General features: G+C 45.1%; 1 protein-coding gene across 7 annotated transcripts in view; it reads left to right on the plus strand.

Moving 5' to 3' along the window:
* AP1S3 (adaptor related protein complex 1 subunit sigma 3) overlaps positions 1–20000 on the plus strand; it is a 146836-nt gene that overhangs the window by 18093 nt on the left and 108743 nt on the right. For 6 of the 7 annotated variants that reach the window (XM_075569659.1, XM_075569652.1, XM_075569656.1 and 3 more), the window contains 6 exons: positions 6053–6173; positions 7369–7508; positions 8662–8739; positions 11357–11496; positions 16752–16799; positions 17587–17734. The gene's annotated coding sequence lies outside the window, so the exon portion shown is untranslated. The remainder of the gene's footprint in view (positions 1–6052; positions 6174–7368; positions 7509–8661; positions 8740–11356; positions 11497–16751; positions 16800–17586; positions 17735–20000) is intronic. The other variant, XM_075569655.1, reaches the window with a different exon arrangement.

Below are 20000 nucleotides of genomic sequence, written 5' to 3' on the forward strand. Positions count from 1 at the left end.
AAGGGGACAGCATTCTGTATAAAGGTATTTTGGACTCGATATAAATAATTGAAGCCAAAAACTAATATTAAGTAAATTGAGAATGGAAAAAACTTCAGCACAAACGTACAGAATGTGATATTCTGAGAGATATTACAGATGTTATCAAATCCCACAATGAATATATAGAAAATGTCTGTATAGAACGAGTCAAACAAGAATATGCCAATAAAACGTTTAAAGCTGCAGTTCAGTCTTTTTTTTAAATTTTATTTCTTTTTTTACTTCAATAGTTTCATGTGGGCAATCTCTAATTACCTAAAGAACTGTATAGCTGCAGGTCAATTCGTTCTCCATGTATTGATAGGCGAAATCTGGTGACATAATTAGTGAAGGGATCTGTTTTTCTTCTGCCACTGTGAATATTCATGAGCACTCCTGCACTGACATGTGCTAGAGGGAGGGCAGGGCTGACAAAGGGGTGTGCCAGGGCTTGTGACAGGACATGAAGGGGCAGTGCCTTAGCAAATGGCTGTTAAAATAGAATACAAGAAAATTGGTCTTTCAAAGTTTTTTTTTTAAAAACAGAAAATGCTAAAAGTATTTTTTCTTAATACAGAACTGATTTATTAAAAAACCCACACATGCAGGATATTGACTGAACTGCAGCTTTAATTGGGAGATACAGGGGCCACAATTCAGGTCATTTAGCTGAAAGAAGGGAAGCCGGTAGAGCAGGTCAGTCGGTCAGCCAGTAGAGCAGGTCAGCCGGTCAGCCAGTAGAGCAGGTCAGCCGGTCGAGCATATCAGCCGGTCAGCCAGTAGAGCAGGTCAGCTGGTCAGCCAGTAGAGCAGGTCAGCCGGTAGAGCAGGTCAGCCGGTCAGCCAGTAGAGCAGGTCAGCCGGTCAGCTCTGAGATCAGCATCACTTATATCTCCTAACCTTTGCCCCCTGCATGTAATGCTGCAGAACAGCCTACACTGCATATACTGTACATGAGATACTTAACCCTTTCTTTTCGCTCGACTCTAATCTGAATGATTTGTTAATTGGTTTGTAATTAGAGAGATATTTGTAGCAGAATCCCATGTATGTTCTTTTTACCTTTTTAGATACCGTTTTGTGTAATAAAAGATATGACAGATCTTGCACTTGTGTTTTGGCAGAAGTGTATATGTGACCCTATAAACCTTCTTCACACCCGGGCTTGGCAGCGTGACACTAGTGCAGCGTCCTGGGTAAGAATCACTGAGCTGTTAGCAATAGATACAACGGATAAAAAAGACACTACACATAGGTTTGATTAAAGAGAGTATTTTATTGAAATAATTAATCTCTTTGCTGGGAGGGGCCTGCAGCACATTGCAGAGCGATATAGTAACACGCATAGCAATGCACTGCAGGCCCCTCCGGCAGCAAAGGGGTGAAGACCAATGCAGGGTGTATAAAGATCTCACTGATAATTCATGCACAAAGGGCAGTTTGTTGCTGTGATCCAGAGGAAGGCGAAACATAACCCCTGCTGTGCAATGGGGGGAAAAAATTCCTTCCTGACCCCATAAAATGGCGATCGGGTGGTCCCTGGATCACTGCGCAGTGAGATCAGATGGAGCAGCACAGATCAGCGTTGTTATACACAGGGGCACACTCGGTATATAGAGATGCGGGTGATGGGGCCCTTGTGCCCATGTGTATAACTCACCTGCTCCCTCATCCCCCTGCATATCTATCCCATTCACCCCTTTTCCTCCCGCATACCTCGCAGGGCCGTCCGTCCATTAGGCGGTCGCCTAGCGCGCAGAGCTCCTAGGGGCGCATTAATAATCATTATTATTTTTTCCTCTTATTATTTCTAATTTATTTATCTTTTTTTTTTTGAAAATTATTTTTATTTTTTTTATCCAGTATTTTGGCGCCCTTTTATTTTTATTTTGCGTCGCGCTGGGGTGCGGTCGCACCCCCTGCAGCCCCGATAGCTACGCCACTGTTTATTTTATTATTTTATTTATCTTATTATTTTTTATACAACTGGGGCACAAATTTTAAGTTTTGCCTCGGGCGCATGAAACCCGTGCTCCGGCCCTGCTCCTTGTTCTCTCTCACCCTCTCACGCCCAATATCCCTATCTCCCTCTAGTACCTGCCCCTCCCGCAGCCTTCCTGATCTTATCTGCGGTCCTGCAGTCAAACCAACTTCTCAGGGCCCCTAGAAAACCCCTGTATCTACGCCCTGGCTCCTCTGCTACCTGCTCCTGGCTTCTTCTCCGCCTAAAAAAGGTGAAGCAGCAGATCCGTCCACACCTCTCGTATTCTCCTTCGCCATGGCCCACCTCATCGCCAGACTTGACATCCGCTTCGTCGTCTGCCTCATCGGCCGCCTTGTAGCTCACCTCTTCGCACCACTTGACGCCCGCTTTGTCGTATGCCTCATCGTCCGCCTCGTAGCCCGCCTCGTCGTCTGGTGGCACAAAGGGCTCCACCTTCGTGCGTGTCCTGATCTGCAGGAGACATGAAGTGTTTGTAACCAGGGACAGTGATACTCTGTATCGCAAGAGCTCCTGTGCCACCTATACCCCCTCCCCAATACCACGTTATACCGCCCTCCACGGGGCAAATACCCGTTATACCCACCTCCCCAGGCCCAGTACCCAGTTATACACCCCTCCCCAGGCCCAATACTCTGTTATACACCCCTCCCAAGGCCCAGTACCCTGTTATACACCCCTCCCCAGGCCCAGTACCCTGTTATACACCCCTCCCCAGGCCCAGTACCCTGTTATACACCCCTCCCCAGTACCCTGTTATACACCCCTCCCCAGGCCCAGTACCCTGTTATACACCCCTCCCCAGTACCCTGTTATACACCCCTCCCCAGGCCCAGTACCCTGTTATACACCCCTCCCCAGGCCCAGTACCCTGTTATACACCCCTCCCCAGGCCCAGTACCCTGTTATACACCCCTCCCCAGGCCCAGTACCCTGTTATACACCCCTCCCCAGGCCCAGTACCCTGTTATACACCCCTCCCCAGGCCCAGTACCCTGTTATACACCCCTCCCCAGGCCCAGTACCCTGTTATACGCCCCTCCCCAGGCCCAGTACCCGTTATACCCACCTCTCCAGGCCCAGTACCCGTTATACCCACCTCACCAGGCCCAGTACCCATTATATACCCCTCCCCAGAACTCCGTTATACGTCCCTCCCCAGGATCCTTTACACACACACTCCCCAGATGCAGGACCCCCTACGGTGGAGGTGTAATGTCACATGGGTAGTGGAAGGTTTCCCAGAGAAGGTGTCCATGTGTCACAGCTGTTTCATCACCTTGGGTGAGAAGTCTCCCTACTCTCTGCCTTTCCTTTCCCTCTCCTGTCAGTCTCTCTCTCCCCCTTTAATCTTATCTCTTTTATTTATCTCTGTCCCTCCTTATTTTTGTTTCTATGTATTTCTCTCCCCCCCCATGTAAGGCCTGGGACATAGAGGGTTCAGCCACGCTGAGCCGCGCTCCTGCTCTGCCTCGCCTGCTGAAAATGGTGTTTTTTTCTGTCCTTGCAGGCGAGGCAGTGAGCGCGCTCTGGGGGCGGGGTGGAGGCGGAGCCGAGGCAGAGCGGAGGCGTCTCAGGAGGCGGAGCGGGAAGCGGGGCTAGTCCCCGCTCCCATTGGATGGGAGCGGTCACGTGACCGTTTCTTCGCTTCCCCGAGCGGCAAATTTGAAACTTGCCTGTATCGGCAAAGTTTCTGAGCCTCTGCACGCATGAGCACGCATGAGCACGCATGCGGAGGGGGAAACTATAGCCGCGCTGATGACAGATGCAGGGGGTTTGTGCATCTGCTCAGCGCGGCTCAGCCCACCTCAGCGAGCTTTAACTTACTAATAGGCCCAGGACTAATAGGGGCACAAACCTCAGATCTAAGTGTGTGGGGTTCTCTGAGTCTGGAGAGACCCCTAAATGTTCTCTCTTTGTTTGGGGAGACCCCTAAATATTCCCCAGTGTAGCTCGTTTCTAAATAACCCAGAAAAGTAGCCTTGAGCCCTCGGTGACCGGGCGCTATGACCAGAGGGACTAGGCTCTCCCTTACCTGTGAGTGTGGACTACGTCCCCCCTGGCCTTCCCCCCCCCCCTCTGGCAGTGACGTGACACAGCCGGGGGAAGGGCCAGGGAGGTTACAATTAGACAGAGGCGCGGGGTCAGTCTACGCCCTGCCATGGGAGTCCCGCCCACCCTGCCCTTTATTGTGAATACTGGTAAATATGTTGGTTGTACGTGTTTAAAAGAAAAAAAATAATAAATAAACAATGAAAATGAATAACAGAAATAAAATAAAAGGTGGCTGGGAGTGGCGAGTGGGCGCGGCTCATTTACACGTGCGTTCCTGGGCCCATTCTCGCCAGACAGGCGGGGCCCGGCTAGGGGGGAGTTACGGGCCATTGGATCGGGTACCTTTGGCCTTTACACAATGAGCGAGCACTCTGGCAGGGGGTTGGCACTAATTAGGTTAATTGAAGTTTTACTAAAAAGCAGTGGCCGCCAGACCTCGTGTTTGTGGTTATTTATGTATTGGTTATGGTGGGGTTTGGGAAGCCAAGGGAAGGGGGGGAAGGAGAGGGGGTCTCACAGTCTCCAAGGTCAAGTTTCTATTTATCAAAAATACATTGAGTTACCTCTGGTTTCCAGGCATCTTCTGGGGGAGTTATCACAGAGACACAGAAACGTCGCTGAGTTTGGGTTAGTAACTCCCTTAACCTCTCAGCAGTTGAATTCCCCCTTGGCGCTAACACGTTAAAAACAAGCGTTGCTATTTCTTTGCATGAAGTTGCAGGTAATTGGAAGAGTTACACAGTGACAGCTATTTTATCACTCGAAACGGTCTTTTCGGTATTGTTCTCGGTCTTATTTCCAGCTTCACATCGGGTATCCATATCCATTCTTCGCCTCTGATCTGTATGCAGGACAATGCTTTAAAGCTGCAGTTCAGTCAATATCCTCCATGTGTGGTTTTTTTAATAAATCAGTTCTGTAGTGAGAAAAAATACTTTTAGCATTTTCTGTTTTTAAAAAAACAACTTTGAAAGACCAATTTTCTTGTATTCTATTTTAACAGCCATTTGCTAAGGCACTGCCCCTTCATGTCCTGTCACAAGCCCTGGCACACCCCTTTGTCAGCCCTGCCCTCCCTCTAGCACATGTCAATGCAGGAGTGCTCATGAATATTCATGAGCTTCCACTGAGAGACAGAAGCAGAAGAAAAACAGATCCCTTCACTAATTATGTCACCAAATTTCACCTATCAATACATGGAGAACGAATTGACCTGCAGCTATACAGTTCTTTAGGTAATTAGAGATTGCCCACATGAAACTATTGAAGTAAAAAAAAAAATAAAATAAAAAAAAGACTGAACTGCAGCTTTAATAGGGCCTCTTTGGACTTGAATATTTTGGTTATTGAGGAGGTGGGGGAACAACTTAGCCACACAAGGAAGGATATACTCAAAGTGGAAATCCTCATTGAACAGTCTAGCCCTGGTACGGACGTTGTACAATCATTGGATAGTCTTAAGACCAAGCTGGAAAAAAATTAAAAGTGATCTTATTCACTTTAAGAAGTTGAAATTCAAAAAAGTTGTTAATGACTATAAAGATGGAAGAGTATACCCGTGGCTGAAGCAAGACCCCAAACAACGCAAGAACCAAAGAGGGAGAGCACCTCAGGGAGTCCAAGAAGTCCACACCAGTGACTCTGAAGCCCATTCCTCAACAGAACGTCAGAGAGGCCAAAGTCCGGCCCCTTTTTTAGGCCAATCCAAGGACAAGGAGAAAGGAAAAGGAAAATTGGACGCGGGGGCCAGGGGAAAGGGAAGATCACCCTATCCCCTACGTACAACGGAGCAGAAATGAGTATGGACACCTTGGTTGTTAATCTGTCTGATTACACTCTTAATCAATGTGAAATGTCTGTTTTAGCGAGGGGGCCCTCATATGTACCTACTACATTGTTTAATGATTTTGATTTGGAGGTTGACCTATTTAAATTCGAACGTGTATTAAACCTTAAATCATTTTTTTCTAACAGGTCTACAGAATCGGTGCATTCCAATATCCAACCAGGGACAGGTAATCCTCCTATGAACAACAAGGGACAGTTAATTTGGCCACTGACCAGCAAGGGACAGATAATTCGGCTTCTTATCAAGGTACCAAAATGTGCAAGCTCAAATCCACTTTTGTCCCGCCATTTAAAAATCAATCAGTCAGCACATATATACGACTGGTTAAGGGGGACATTGCAAGGTACAAAAAAACAAACATAGGGCTACATACAATATGTCTGTTCAGGAAAAGGAAGCATTAAAAATGTTGACTAATAATAATGAGATTATTATTAAGCGTGCGGACAAGGGGGGTGCCCTAGTAGTGCAGAATTACTCAGATTATAAGGCTGAAACCATCAGACAACTGAGTGACATTAACTGCTACATTAAATTGGATAGGGACCCTACCTTTAACTATGCGAGAGAAATTAAGGAAATTATCCAAATGGGGGTTAATAACCGGTGGATAACAGAGCCTGAATCTGAGTTTCTAACTATGTTGCATCCTAAATGCCCTATTTTCTATACCTTGCCCAAAATACACAAGAATTTAAACAATCCCCTGGGGCGGCCTATTATAGCTGCTATTAATTCATTAAATCAACCCCTTGCAAAATTTGTAGACACATTTCTACAACCTATAGCACAGACAGCCAACTCATACATCAAAGACACGTTTGATTTCCTTGACAAATTAAAAAACTCACCTGGTGATGGGACTAATCATATTCTGGTTAGTTTAGATGTGTCTAGCCTTTATACAATAATCCCCCATGTTGAAGGTCTTGAGATAATCAAGGCCACCCTCATTCGCCATTATAGTGATACTGTTCCAATTGAATACATTATGCTCATTTTACATTTCATTCTCTATAAAAATTATTTTAGATTTGAGAGTGATTTCTTCCTGCAGATTAAGGGGACAGCAATGGGCAGTAATATGGCCCCTGCTTACGCCAACATATACATGACACATTTCGAAGAGCAGTACATCTACAAATCAGACTTTTTAGTGCATATTAAAAGCTATTACAGATATATTGATGATGTTTTTCATATGGACAGGTACGGAGGATCAGCTGTTATCTTTTTTGAGTATCTTAATGGTCTCCATTCACCGGTCCTCCTCACTAATACATGGAGTACACAGCAACTCTCTTTTTTAGATGTCCTCATTACACAGACTAATGGGGAGTTACATACTGATCTTTTTAGAAAGGATACAGACAGAAATGCAATTTTAAGGGCAGATAGCCATCATCCTCCTTCTCTTATTGATGTATTACCTTTTTCACAGAAAGTCCAGGTCTGCAAAATCACGAGCAGGAAGGATCATATTGAACCAGCTATTGGAGAACTACGTGGTAGATTCCTGGCTAGGGGATATCTTCCTGCGTATATCCTCCTGCTGTGTTAGACCGGGCACTGGATAAAGAGGTAAGTGCTACCAAAAATAAGAAGGAGGACGGGCTTGTATTTACCACTATATACAGTCAAGCTGGTGGTTTTATTAAATCTACCATTCTTAAACACTGGCATATTCTGCAAAATGATGATATATTATCTGAAAGTTGCTGTGTACCACCAATGGTGGCATTCAAAAGAGGGAGAAATCTGGCGGATAGCCTGATACATGCAGATAATGAGGGTAACTACAGAACTCCTCATTTTCTGGAGGGTGGCAGACCGGGTAACTTTAGATGCATGAGCTGCTCGGTCTGTAACAGTCTGACTACCGGTAGTCAATTCAGTCACCCCCAAAGCGGGAGGATCATAAAAATCAAAAATAGAATCACATGTAGATCTGAATATGTAGTGTACGTAATAAAGTGTCCATGTGGTCTTCTTTATGTGGGTAAGACCATAAGAATGTTAAAAACAAGGTTCATTGAACATAAAAGTGTAATTCGAAAAGGTACGGATCCCTCTATTCTTGTGCAACACTGTGTGGAACACAATCATAATGTTGCCTCTTTACGCATCATGGGTATTGAGACAGTAGCACCTAGACAAGGCACTCCAGATAGGGAGACTTTCTTATTGAGACGTGAAGCATTCTGGATACATGCTTTAAATACCAGCAATGGTATGGGTCTTAATGAGCAACAGAATTTAAAATGCTTCCTTAATAGAAGGTAATTTTTGTCTTTCTACAGGCATATTTGATCTTGCACCATCCATGGACTCTGCACTTACCAATTGGGAAGATTATCCTACTTGTGTGTTTTTTTTCCCTTCTTTTTTTCCCCTCCCTCCCTCCCCCTTCCCTTCCCTCCCTCCCCCCTCCCCCTTCCCTTCCCTCCCTCCCCCCTCCCCCTTCCCTTCCCTCCCTCCCCCTTCCCCATCCTCCCTTCCCCTTCTCCCCCCCCCTGGTTGTGTGTACCCATTTCTGACCTAGGTATACACACTAGTATATTCTAAATACTGATGTACTGCATATTCTTATGTGGAATTTCACTGTAACTTTGCAGGATTATACTGATGTCATCAGCAGTATACAGTCACATGTTTTTAATAGTATATAGCTGTATTAGTTTTGTGCACATATGCTTTATTAATATTTTGGTGTGTGGTTTATTGACACTTTCAGGGTGATTTATAGGAATGTCTCACTCCTCACTGCTCTGACACTGATCCCATGGCGACGGATACATCTTTGTCCAGCCCTGTAAGTACAGTCTTGATTGGTGCACGCCCGCCCTCCCTTACCCCCCCCCCTGACTGCCGGGTCACGCTGACGTCATCATGGGGGAGTGTTCAGTCTGGGGAGAGGTGTGGCTGTGGCTGCAGTCCTCCAAGACAGCTCTATGCTGTATTGCCAGGGATTTAGACCTAGACGTCTGACGTCACTAGGGGGCGCCATATGGTAGCTCTGACGTTATCAGGTGGGCGTCAACATCCTGGTTATGTGGCAGAGCGGGGAGGGGTGAGTATCAGGGGGGTGGTATATATTGTGACTGTTTCTTGTGTTTGTAGCCTTCACCTTGACTGCCGAAACGTTGGACTTTATGGCATATTAAACCTCCTTTGAGTAAGACCGTGTGCCTGCTTCTTCTTCTTTGTCCGGCTACAGGAAGGGTCAGGAGACAGGGAGGACAGAGGCAGGAGAACCCCATCTGGCTCCGGCCTTGCCTGTCCCTACGAATACAAACATACAACCCCTCACTGAATAACATAGCCCTAATCCCATGTAATAATCCTGGGTGTAAACAAAATAATGGTTTTATGAATATTGTAATGGTTTATTAGGGACCTAGGAGGTGGCCAGTGGGGCTGTTATGTGTATTTTTGTTTATTGTGGGTAGCGGGGGTGGGTGAACGGGGTATTGGCCCCAAGGATGGGTGTTTAGGCCTACCGGATGGGGGGGTAGCGGGAGGGGTTAACCCCTTCATTACCTTAGCTCTATTAACCGCTAAGTTAAAGAAGAGGTTAAGTCATTCCGCAACCCACTGGCAAGGCCTAAACACCCACCCAGGGCCAAATACCACCTTCACCCACCCCGCTACACGCTATAAGCCTGGCACGGGTATATAACCCCTTCATTGCCTTGGCGGTAATGAAGTTGCCTGTAAATGCATTTTTTATGCATCGGATTCATGCCGGGGGTCACTGGTGCTGATATTAATGGATATCAGCTCTGGGACACATGCATTTTATTTTCATCGCAGCTTCACCCCACCTTCTTGCCAACTTTTGTGGCTGGACAATTTGGAGAAGAAACAGCCATTTTAAAGTGGCGATCAGCCGCAATAAGCTGATCAGGGCTTATAGAATTGAGCGTGTTTGAAAAACTGGCGATCAGTGCCGAAAAGTGGCTTATCACCGCGCGTCTGCCGATTTTATTTATTTATTTTCCGGCAAAAAAAAAAACGGTTATTTTTGCTCTAATCGCCAGCTTCTCTGGGCTTACTGAATCGCTGTAGGCGATTACTGCATGAGGGCCTTAGGGAGGATTTGTTCCTGTAAAGTACACCTAGTTTGGCATAGGATTTGTATGTCAGGGTATCAATGTGCAACCCAAATGTTAAATGGGAGTTGAACTATATGCCCAAATATTTCAAACCAGTAACAGGGGCTAGGATGGTATTAGAGTTGTTTTTTATCTGAAGCTCTGTCATTGGCAGCTTTAGCAATTTAGCTCTGGTCCCAAATACCATTGTTACAGTCTTGTCAGTTTTTAAAATCAGTTTGTTTTTAGAAATCCAGTTTCAAGTCTCAAAAAATCAGATTGAAGTACGTGTTCAAGGTCAGAGAGGCGAGGGCTGCGTGCATATAGGATAAGATCTAAGGCCTCTCACAATAACCCGTTAGGAATATTAATTCCTCATCTATCCGACATAAGTATAAATATGCTCTACCAAGACCCCTAATACATAGTTACCCACCTTATACGGGAGCAGCTGCCAGACGAGTATAGTAAATGTATCTTATTTCTTTTGCCAGTGGAGGGCAGCGTGGAGTTACACGGAGTGGCGCCCGTAAGGACGACGTGCCAGTTAGGCGGAAGGAGAAGCGCACACACTTTTATGTGAAACGGATATATTTGGGGAGGGATTTAGGAGTCTGAGTAACAAAATTAACCATTTCAATATGCACAGATTTAATCCCACTTTTGGAAATTGGGGATGTTGCCTAAAAGTTTGAGAATGCATAAAGTGCCACCCATGGGCTTTAATGAAGCAGCATTTGTGGGCTAAAGGGAACAGCATTCTGTATAAAGGTATTTTGGGCTCGATATAAATAATTGATGCCAAAAACTAATATTAAGTAAATTGAGAATGGAAAAATCTTCAGCACAGACGTACAGAATGTCATATTCTGAGAGATCTTATAGATGTTATCAAATCCCACAATGAATATATAGAAAATGTCTGTATAGAACGAGTCAAACAAGAATATGCCAATAAAACGTTTAATTGGGAGATACAGGGGCCACAATTCGGGTCATTTAGCTGAAAGAATAGAAGCCGGTCAGCCGGTAGAGCAGGTCAGCCGGTCAGCCGGTCAGCCAGTCAGCCAGTAGAGCAGTTCAGCCGGTAGAGCAGGTCAGCCGGTCAGCCAGTAGAGCAGGTCAGCCGGTCAGCTCTGAGATCAGCATTACTTATATCTCCTAAACGTTGCCCCCTGCATGTAATGCTGCAGAACAGCCTACACTGCATATACTGTACATGAGATACTTAACCCTTTCTTTCGCTCGACTCTAATCTGAATGATTTGCTAATTGGTTTGTAATTAGAGAGATATTTGTAACAGAATCCCATGTATGTTCTTTTTACCTTTTTAGATACCGTTTTGTGTAATAAAAGATATGACAGATCAGAGGGGCTTCCTGTTTGCACTCGTGTTTTGGCAGAAGTGTATATGTGACCCTATAAACCTTCTTCACACCCGGCTTGGCAGCGTGACACTAGTGCAGCGTCCTGGGTAAGAATCACTGAGCTGTTAGCAATAGATACAACGGATAGAAAAGACACTACACATAGGTTTGATTAAAGAGAGTATTTTATTGAAATAATTAATCTCTTTGCTGGGAGAGGCCTGCAGCACATTGCAGAGCGATATAGTAACACGCAGAGCAATGCACTGCACGCCCCTCCGGCAGCAAAGGGGTGAAGACCAATGCAGGGTGTATAAAGATCTCACTGATAATTCATGCACAAAGGGCAGTTTTTTGCTGTGATCCAGAGGAAGGCGAAACATAACCCCTGCTGTGCAATGGGGGAAAAAAATTCCTTCCTGACCCCATTAAATGGCGATCGGATGGTCCCTGGATCACTGCGCAGTGAGATCAGATGGAGCAGCACAGATCAGCATTGTTATACACAGGGGCACACTCAGTATATAGAGATGCGGGTGATGGGGCCCTTGTGCCCCTGTGTATAACTCACCTGCTCCCCCATCCCTCTGCATATCTATCCCATTCACCCCTTTTCCTCGCCGGCCATTAGGCGGTCGCCTAGCGCGCAGAGCTCCTAGGGGCGCATTAAAAATCATTATTATTTTTTCCTCTTATTATTTTATTTATTTATCTTTTTTTTAAAATTATTATTCTTTTTTTTATCCAGTATTTTGGCGCCCTTTTATTTTTATTTTGCGTCGCGCTGGGGTGCGGTCGCACCCTCTGCAGCCCCGATAGCTACGCCACTGTTTATTTTATTATTTTATTTATCTTATTATTTTTTATACAACTGGGGCACAAATTTTAAGTTTCGCCTCGGGCGCATGAAACCCGTGCTCCGGCCCTGCTCCTTGTTCTCTCTCACCCTCTCACGCCCAATATCCCTATCTCCCTCTAGTACCTGCCCCTCCCGCAGCCTTCCTGATCTTATCTGCCTCTCCTGCGGTCAAACCAACTTCTCAGGGCCCCTAGAATACCCCTGTATCTATGCCCTGGCTCCTCTGCTACCTGCTCCTGGCTTCTTCTCCGCCTAAAAAAGGTGAAGCAGCAGATCTGTCCGCACCTCTCGTATTCTCCTACCTGCTCCCGGGGTCTTCTCCGCCTAAAAAAGATGAAACAGCAGATCCGGCCACACCTGTCGTATGCTCCTTGGTCATCGTACACCACGTCTGCGTCATCGGCCGCCTTGTAGCCCACCTCATTGTTCCACTTGACGCCCGCTTTGTCGTATGCCTCGTCGTCCGCCTCGTAGCCCGCCTCGTCGTCTGGTAGCACAAAGGGCACCACCTTCGTGCGTGTCCTGATCTGCAGGAGACATGAAGTGTTTATAACCAGGGACAGTGATACTCTGTATCGCAAGAGCTCCTGTGCCACTTATACCCCATCCCCAATACCACGTTATACCGCCCTCCACAGGGCAAATACCCGTTATACCCACCTCCCCAGGCCCAGTACCCAGTTATACAACCCTCCCAAGGCCCAGTACCCTGTTATACGCCCCTCCCCAGGCCCAGTACTCATTATACCCACCTCACCAGGCCCAGTACCCGTTATACCCACCTCACCAGGCCCAGTACCCATTATATACCCCTCCCCAGAAGGTCATGTTTCTATTTATCAAAAATACATTGAGTTACCTCTGGTTTTCAGGCATGTCCTGGGGGAGTTATCACAGAGACACAGAAACGTCGCTGAGTTTGGTGAGTAACTCCCTTAACCTCTCAGCAGTTGAATTCCCCATTAGGCGCTTAGCACGTTAAAAACAAGCGTTGCTATTTCTCTGCATGAAGTTGCAGGTAATTGGAAGAGTTACACAGTGACGGCTATTTCATCACTCACCTTCTTCCCCCGAAACGGTCTTTTCTGTCTTATTTCCGGCTTCACATCGGATATCCATATCCATTCTTGGCCTCTGATCTGTATGCAATACAATGCTTTAAGACAGGGTTGCACAACCTTTTCCCCCTGCTCCCCCCTCCACCTTCCCCACCTTGTCTCCGACGTTCTGATGTAACGACGTCATGTGATATCACGTTGCTATGGCAATGCCACATCATGTGACGCCACGTTGCTGTCGCCAGAAGCCGCCGGAGACAAGGAAAGGGAACTTACAGAGGCCTTGCGCGCGATCTCTGGCATTTAATTTAAATGCTGTGGGGAAGAGCGAGGGGCCACTGTAAGCGCCGAGCCCCTCCTCCCAAGAAAATGTCGTGCCCCTCGATTTGCGCACCCCTGCTTTAAGAGATATTCTGGGACCCTCCAACGGACCCTTCCTCATATTGACTGACCTTGCAGTGCTCTGCACTGACTTGCACTGAAATGCTATGGTGCCTCTCAAAATACCATGCTAACTCATTCTGAACATACATGTGTCCTTTCTACATGTTACTCAGCTTGTATGGGCCACAGACAGCTTTCCCGGGGTCCAGGACTAGTTTCCACCGGAGACACTCACCCATGGGTCGGCGACTTTGCGAGAACCCACCCCCCCCAACCTGTTTTCTCTTGCACTGCCATAGACAACAACATTTCGGCCTGCTGGTCTTTCTCAGGTAAAGTGGCTAAACCCACTAAATCCAGCAAAGAAAGGCCAGCAGCCGAAACATTGTAGTCTGTGGCACAATAAATTATCTTTTTTTATTCAAATCCGTGTGCCCTTTCCCATCAATCATATTGTATCCATTGGACGAAATGCCGGTCTTCCCTGACCGGTAAAAGTATCACTACTTATTGTTTTTTTTTGGTGTGCAGCAAATCCCCATCATTTTTGCGTTCTCTTGCTCTGCCCCAATCTGACACACCACCTTGCTCTCTCACCCCCCTCTTAGACTCCCCCGTCACCCTTTCCTTCCTCAAAGGTTGTCCTTTAATCAGATCTTACCCAAATTGTCTCCATCTCCCTTGGAAATGTTCTGTCTTTAAGCTGTGTGGCTCCTCTTGATCCGAACTTTCTTAGCTGACCCCTTTAGGTTTCGGCTCCGAGGGTCTAAAAAATAAGCGACTCCGAAAAGATGTGAAATATGCGCACGGGTCCTAATGGGGCACTGAGGGGGAGACTTAAATACTAGTAAATATAATCTACTGTGCTAACAAATATAATCTATTAACTAAGAAATATAATTTATTAAACTAAGAAATATAATTTATTAAACTAAGAAATATAACTTATCAAACTAAGAAATATAACTTATTAAACTAAGAAATATAATTTATTAAACTAAGAAATATAACTTATTAAACTAAGAAATATAATTTATTAAACTAAGAAATATAACTTATTAAACTAAGAAATATAACTTATTAAACTTAGAAATATAATCTATTAAACTAAATAAATATCTATTAAACTAAATAAATATCTATTCAACTAAATAAATATAATCTATTTAAAAACAATACAATAAAAAGCTGGAGAAATGATACGTCAACCAAGCCACAGATGTGATGCCAATGAGCGTTGAACTCCTTGCAGATCCACCGTCAGCTGGTTGTGGCAGAAAGTGGTGACATGCAGTAGAACAGAGTGGTTGAGCTGTAACCACGGCAGTCAGGTCAGAAATCAACACAATATTTTTTGAAATTTAGAATGAGAATGTTCAGTATGTCACATTCTGGGCTCAGACTCTGAGCCCTGTCACATGTTAGCAGCTTGTGATAATAGAAAGTATCCATATACTGGGATGTGATAAGAAACATGAAGGTCATTTTATACTGGGTCCCATAACCTGCTTTATATGAAGTATCATTTTACACTAATTAGTAGAGATGTTACATTTTGAAAAATAGCACTTCTGGCGACATTGTTCATTTTCTCTACAAATGATAAATGAAAAAGTTGGATAAAACGTTATATGTGTGTGTGCGCGCGCTATATATATATAGAGGTATCAGTACCGTGTTAGCCGAGCTTCAATAATCAAAAAATAAATAGATGATACCGTTCTGTGGCTAACGAAATGCTTTTATTTGTGCGAGCTTTCGAGATACACTGATCTCTTCTTCCGGCGATGTTACAATGAATGAAGCAAACAAAAGGTATACTTAAAAACAGTGTCTCTTGGAATGTTATCTGTGCTGGTCCTTCCCCCTGTGTGGATGTGTTTTATGCCTAGAGGTGTCAAAAGGTTCCTGAAAGCAAGTGATGAAAGAGTGTGTATGTGTATCAGTGTGAATGAAAATTAATGGAGAGCCCACAGTATATACAGTGCTTTACAAAAGGTGTGTGTGGAGTGGGAGTGGATATAAATGGTGTGGGTGGGTGTGGAAATGTGAGAGTTTGTAGCACAACTAAAAGTGTGTGTGGATACTTTGTGGTCCCTATTGGTGTATAGGGATGGAAAAACAGTATTTGTATGTGTAAGAGACAGCTGTGTGTGCATACATATAGCACAGTATGTTAAATTACGCCGCGGGGTCATGTGACGTCACCCTCGTCAAATGCCGCTGCAGGTCACGTGACGCCGCATCAAGGTAAGGGGGGGGGGGGGGGCGCGAGCACCAGCAGAGGGAAGGCAGGGGGCCGAGCTGCAAAAGTTTGTGCTCCCCTGGTATAACCAATAAATAATATAGCTGATATAGCAATTTGGTTGTGGCTAGAGAGAGATTATAATGGCAGTGAGAATTAGTGGTCAGAATTAATAACAGTGCAATTACTAAAAAGTAGCTGTAATAAAATAATAATAAACACTATGCCTAAACACAATAAAAGTCCAGAAACCTAGCTCTAATAGCTATGTTATAACTCAATCATAAAAGGATCCAATTCGAGCGTCCTCTGGAGCCCTGGCAGCTCTCTTCAGGGAAACAACCACCTCCTCGATAGATATCTAAACAAAAAAAAGAAGAGAAAGCGCCCGCTCCATGTGTAAATTCGATTTAACAATTTCATTTCCTGGACAAGATAAAAATAGCAAACTCACAAACATCCGTTTGGTAAAAGCATTGTGTGAGACAGGCTCGGGCTCCCTGGTAATCCGGTGGTCAATCCGCAGCTCCAGACTTTGGACGATGACCGGGAAACTCGATAGGCTGCGCCCCTCGCAGTGTGGTCCTCCAGCAATCTGTAGTATGTTGTGGTTCCACTGTAAATCCGGTGTCTCGTCTTGGTCGCGTACCAACTTCCCTTCCGGCGTCAGGACGTATAGTGTGGCAATAGCAACGAGAAGAAAGTACTGAGGTGGGGTTGGATCCCCCTCGGTTATTTCTTGTTTTATTAATAAATAATTTACTATATTTTAATCTCTGGTGCGCATTGTGTGCATTTTTCTTCTTGTCTGCACAGTGCTTCAGATGCTGCATCTGAAAAAATGCCGGTGGATCGGGATGTGAGGTAGGGAAGTGACGTCCGTGCCGGAACGTTATTGCCACGCCTCCAAATCTTTATTGCCACGCCCCCAATCGCACACGCTGCATACCCTGCAAAGCCATAAAAAAGCTCAGGCTTCAGCAAGTGTATTGCAGCGTGTGTGCCTTCCCTCCGTCTGAAATACTATAGACGCAGCCTTATCGACGCTTACTAAATAGGCCCGTGTCTCTCTCTCTCTCTGTGTCTCTGTCTCTCTCTGTGTGTCTCTGTCTCTCTCTGTGTGTCTCTGTCTCTCTCTGTGTGTCTCTCTGTGTCTCTGTCTCTCTCTCTCTGTCTCTCTCTCTGTGTCTCTGTCTCTCTCTGTGTGTCTCTGTTTCTCTCTGTGTGTCTCTGTGTGTGTCTCTGTATCTCTGTCTCTCTCTGTGTCTCTGTGTGTGTCTCTGTGTCTCTCAAATCAAATCAGCTTGATTGGCATGTCAAAAGAACATTTCAATATTGCCAAAGCGTGAGTAATAGGGGGTGTGGGACAATGATTACACGAATACTAGGGGGTACGGTATAATGGTTATACAGTACATTACTTTTGTCTCTCTCTCTCTCTCTCTCTCTGTGTCTGTCTCTCTCTCTCTGTGTCTCTCTCTCCCTATGTCCCTCTCTCTGTCTCTCTCTCATTCTCTGTCTCTCTCTCTCTGTGTCTCTCTCTCATTCTCTGTCTCTCTCTCATTCTCTGTCTCTCTCTCATTCTCTGTCTCTCTCTCATTCTCTGTCTCTCTCTCATTCTCTGTCTCTCTCTCTCATCCCTGTATGATAGGTATGTTCCAACTCTATTTTTTGCGCTTCTTTTCCGTTTGAGAGGAGGGAGTCCCTCACCTCTTCAGCCACACACCAGGAACGCTGGATTGCTTTCAGACGCTCGGAGAGGCGGATACAGTCGTGGATTGCAGGCACTGATTTATCTGGTAAGTACCGCAAACATGCTTGAACAAGGGCCGTAGACATTTTATTTGATGGTTTAGATTATCATTGTCTGTGGTTGTTAGTTAATGGTATTAGAGTTTTTTGATGTTGTTACGAATCAAATACATTTTAAAGTAGTAATCCCCTCCGAACTGGGCATTCCTGGCCAATAATGCCCTGGCTGTAAGAGTTGAAGGGCCCAAGCAAAGCCCCCACCTCTATACACACTAACACTGCAGGGGCATCAGAGTGTCTTGTTGTCATGGCAACGGGGGGTGTCACGTGATGTAATTTGTTTAATAAATAATTTTTTAAGGTGTCCCGGTTTTTCATTTTCGAAATCTGGTCACCCTATTCATCAAGCAGAAAAAGTGAAGAAACAATTGTAGTTTTGCTAATGGACGTCATTTTGGCATATCATTAGCTTTGAGGATACCCATTAATATGAAGAAAAATAACATCGATTCCCAATGTAGCCCCCCTTCCCTGGGCCAATCGCAGATCGGGCCCCCCTCCTCTGTACTAGGGTCTGGCTACGTGTCGGAGTGTGGTGCATACCTGCTGGCAACAGGGGGGCCTGAGTCTCCCGCGATGGTATGGGGGATGACAGGATCAGGTTTCTGGGGTGAATGCCTCCGTCTCATCAGAGCAGGATGACATTTCTCTTCAGAAGGACTTGGAGAGACTGGAAACGTGGGCAGGTAAATGGCAAATGAGGTTTAATACAGATAAATGTAAGGTTATGCATTTGGGATGCAAGAATAAAAAGGCGACTTACAAATTAAATGGAGATATATTGGGGGAATCCTTGATGGAGAAGGATTTAGGAGTGCTTGTAGACAGCAGGCTTAGCAATAGTGCCCAATGTCATGCAGTAGCTGCAAAGGCAAACAAGATCTTATCTTGCATCAAACGGGCAATGGATGGAAGGGAAGTAGACATAATTATGCCCCTTTACAAAGCATTAGTAAGACCACGGAAACAAATGTTATATCTATGGCGCTGGGTACATAACACAAAAAAAAAAGAGATGTAAATGTCATACAACCAGTGTGGTGATGATCTCCTCTGGTGCTCTTCCAATGAATGCAGCAGTTCATGCAAAAAAGATAAAGACAAACATAGCGTAATACAATCACTAACACTACATACTAGACAGACTACAGCATTAAAAAACAAACATGTGCTGAGACACAAGACAGATGAGAAATGTCACATTTAATAAAACAGCATTAAAAATGAAGGTCACGTCTGCACAGCAGCCTCAGATGAAATGCCCGCTTACCAGACATACACTGATCACAATCAGTGGATAAATCTGAGAGTATCCCCTCTCATGTGAACCACACCGCGTGTGCTGGCATCTGGCTGGAGCTCAGGGAGGATCCCTTGCCGTCTGTGACGTCACGAACCTCCGCTCCCCACGTGTACCGGCTGGTGGGTGTTTTGAATGCCGCCAAGATTTCCTCAGGATGCACGTAAGGACCCACTGCCGGTTGCTCTGATGTGTTGGGGGATCAGTGCCCCAACACATCAGAGCAACCGGCAGTGGGTCCTTACGTGCATCTTTTTTGCATGAACTGCTGCATTCATTGGAAGAGCACCAGAGGAGATCATCACCACACTGGTTGTATGACATTTACATCTCTTTTTTTTTTGTGTTATGTACCCAGCGCCATAGATATAACATTTGTTTCCATTATCCCATCTGACCCAGGGTGTCAGAGTTATATCACAGGCTGCGGGTTCCACCATCTTAGATTAGCGCTACCTTTTTCTTTCTTTGATTAGTAAGACCACACCTTGAATATGGAGTACAATTTTGGGCACCAATCCTAAGAAAAGACATTATGGAACTAGAGAGAGTGCAGAGAAGAGCCACCAAATTAATAAAGGGGATGGACATTCTAACTTATGAGGAGAGGCTAGCTAAATTAGATTTATTTACATTAGAAAAGAGGCATCTAAGAGGGGATATGATAACTATATACAAATATATTCAGGGAGAATACAAGGAGCTTTCAAAAGAACTATTCATCCCACGGGCAGTACATAGGACTCGGGCCATCCCTTAAGGTTGGAGGAAAGGAAATTTCACCAGCAACAAAGGAAAGGGTTCTTTACAGTAAGGGCAGTTACAGTGTGGAATTCATTACCCATGGAGACTGTGATGGCAGATACAATAGATTTGTTCAAAAAAAGGTTGGACATCTTTTTAGATGGGAAAGGTATACAGGGATATACCAAATAAGTATATATGGGAAGGAT

This window comes from Ascaphus truei, chromosome 14 (genome assembly GCF_040206685.1).
Source record: "Ascaphus truei isolate aAscTru1 chromosome 14, aAscTru1.hap1, whole genome shotgun sequence".
NCBI classification, from domain to species: Eukaryota; Metazoa; Chordata; class Amphibia; order Anura; family Ascaphidae; genus Ascaphus; species Ascaphus truei.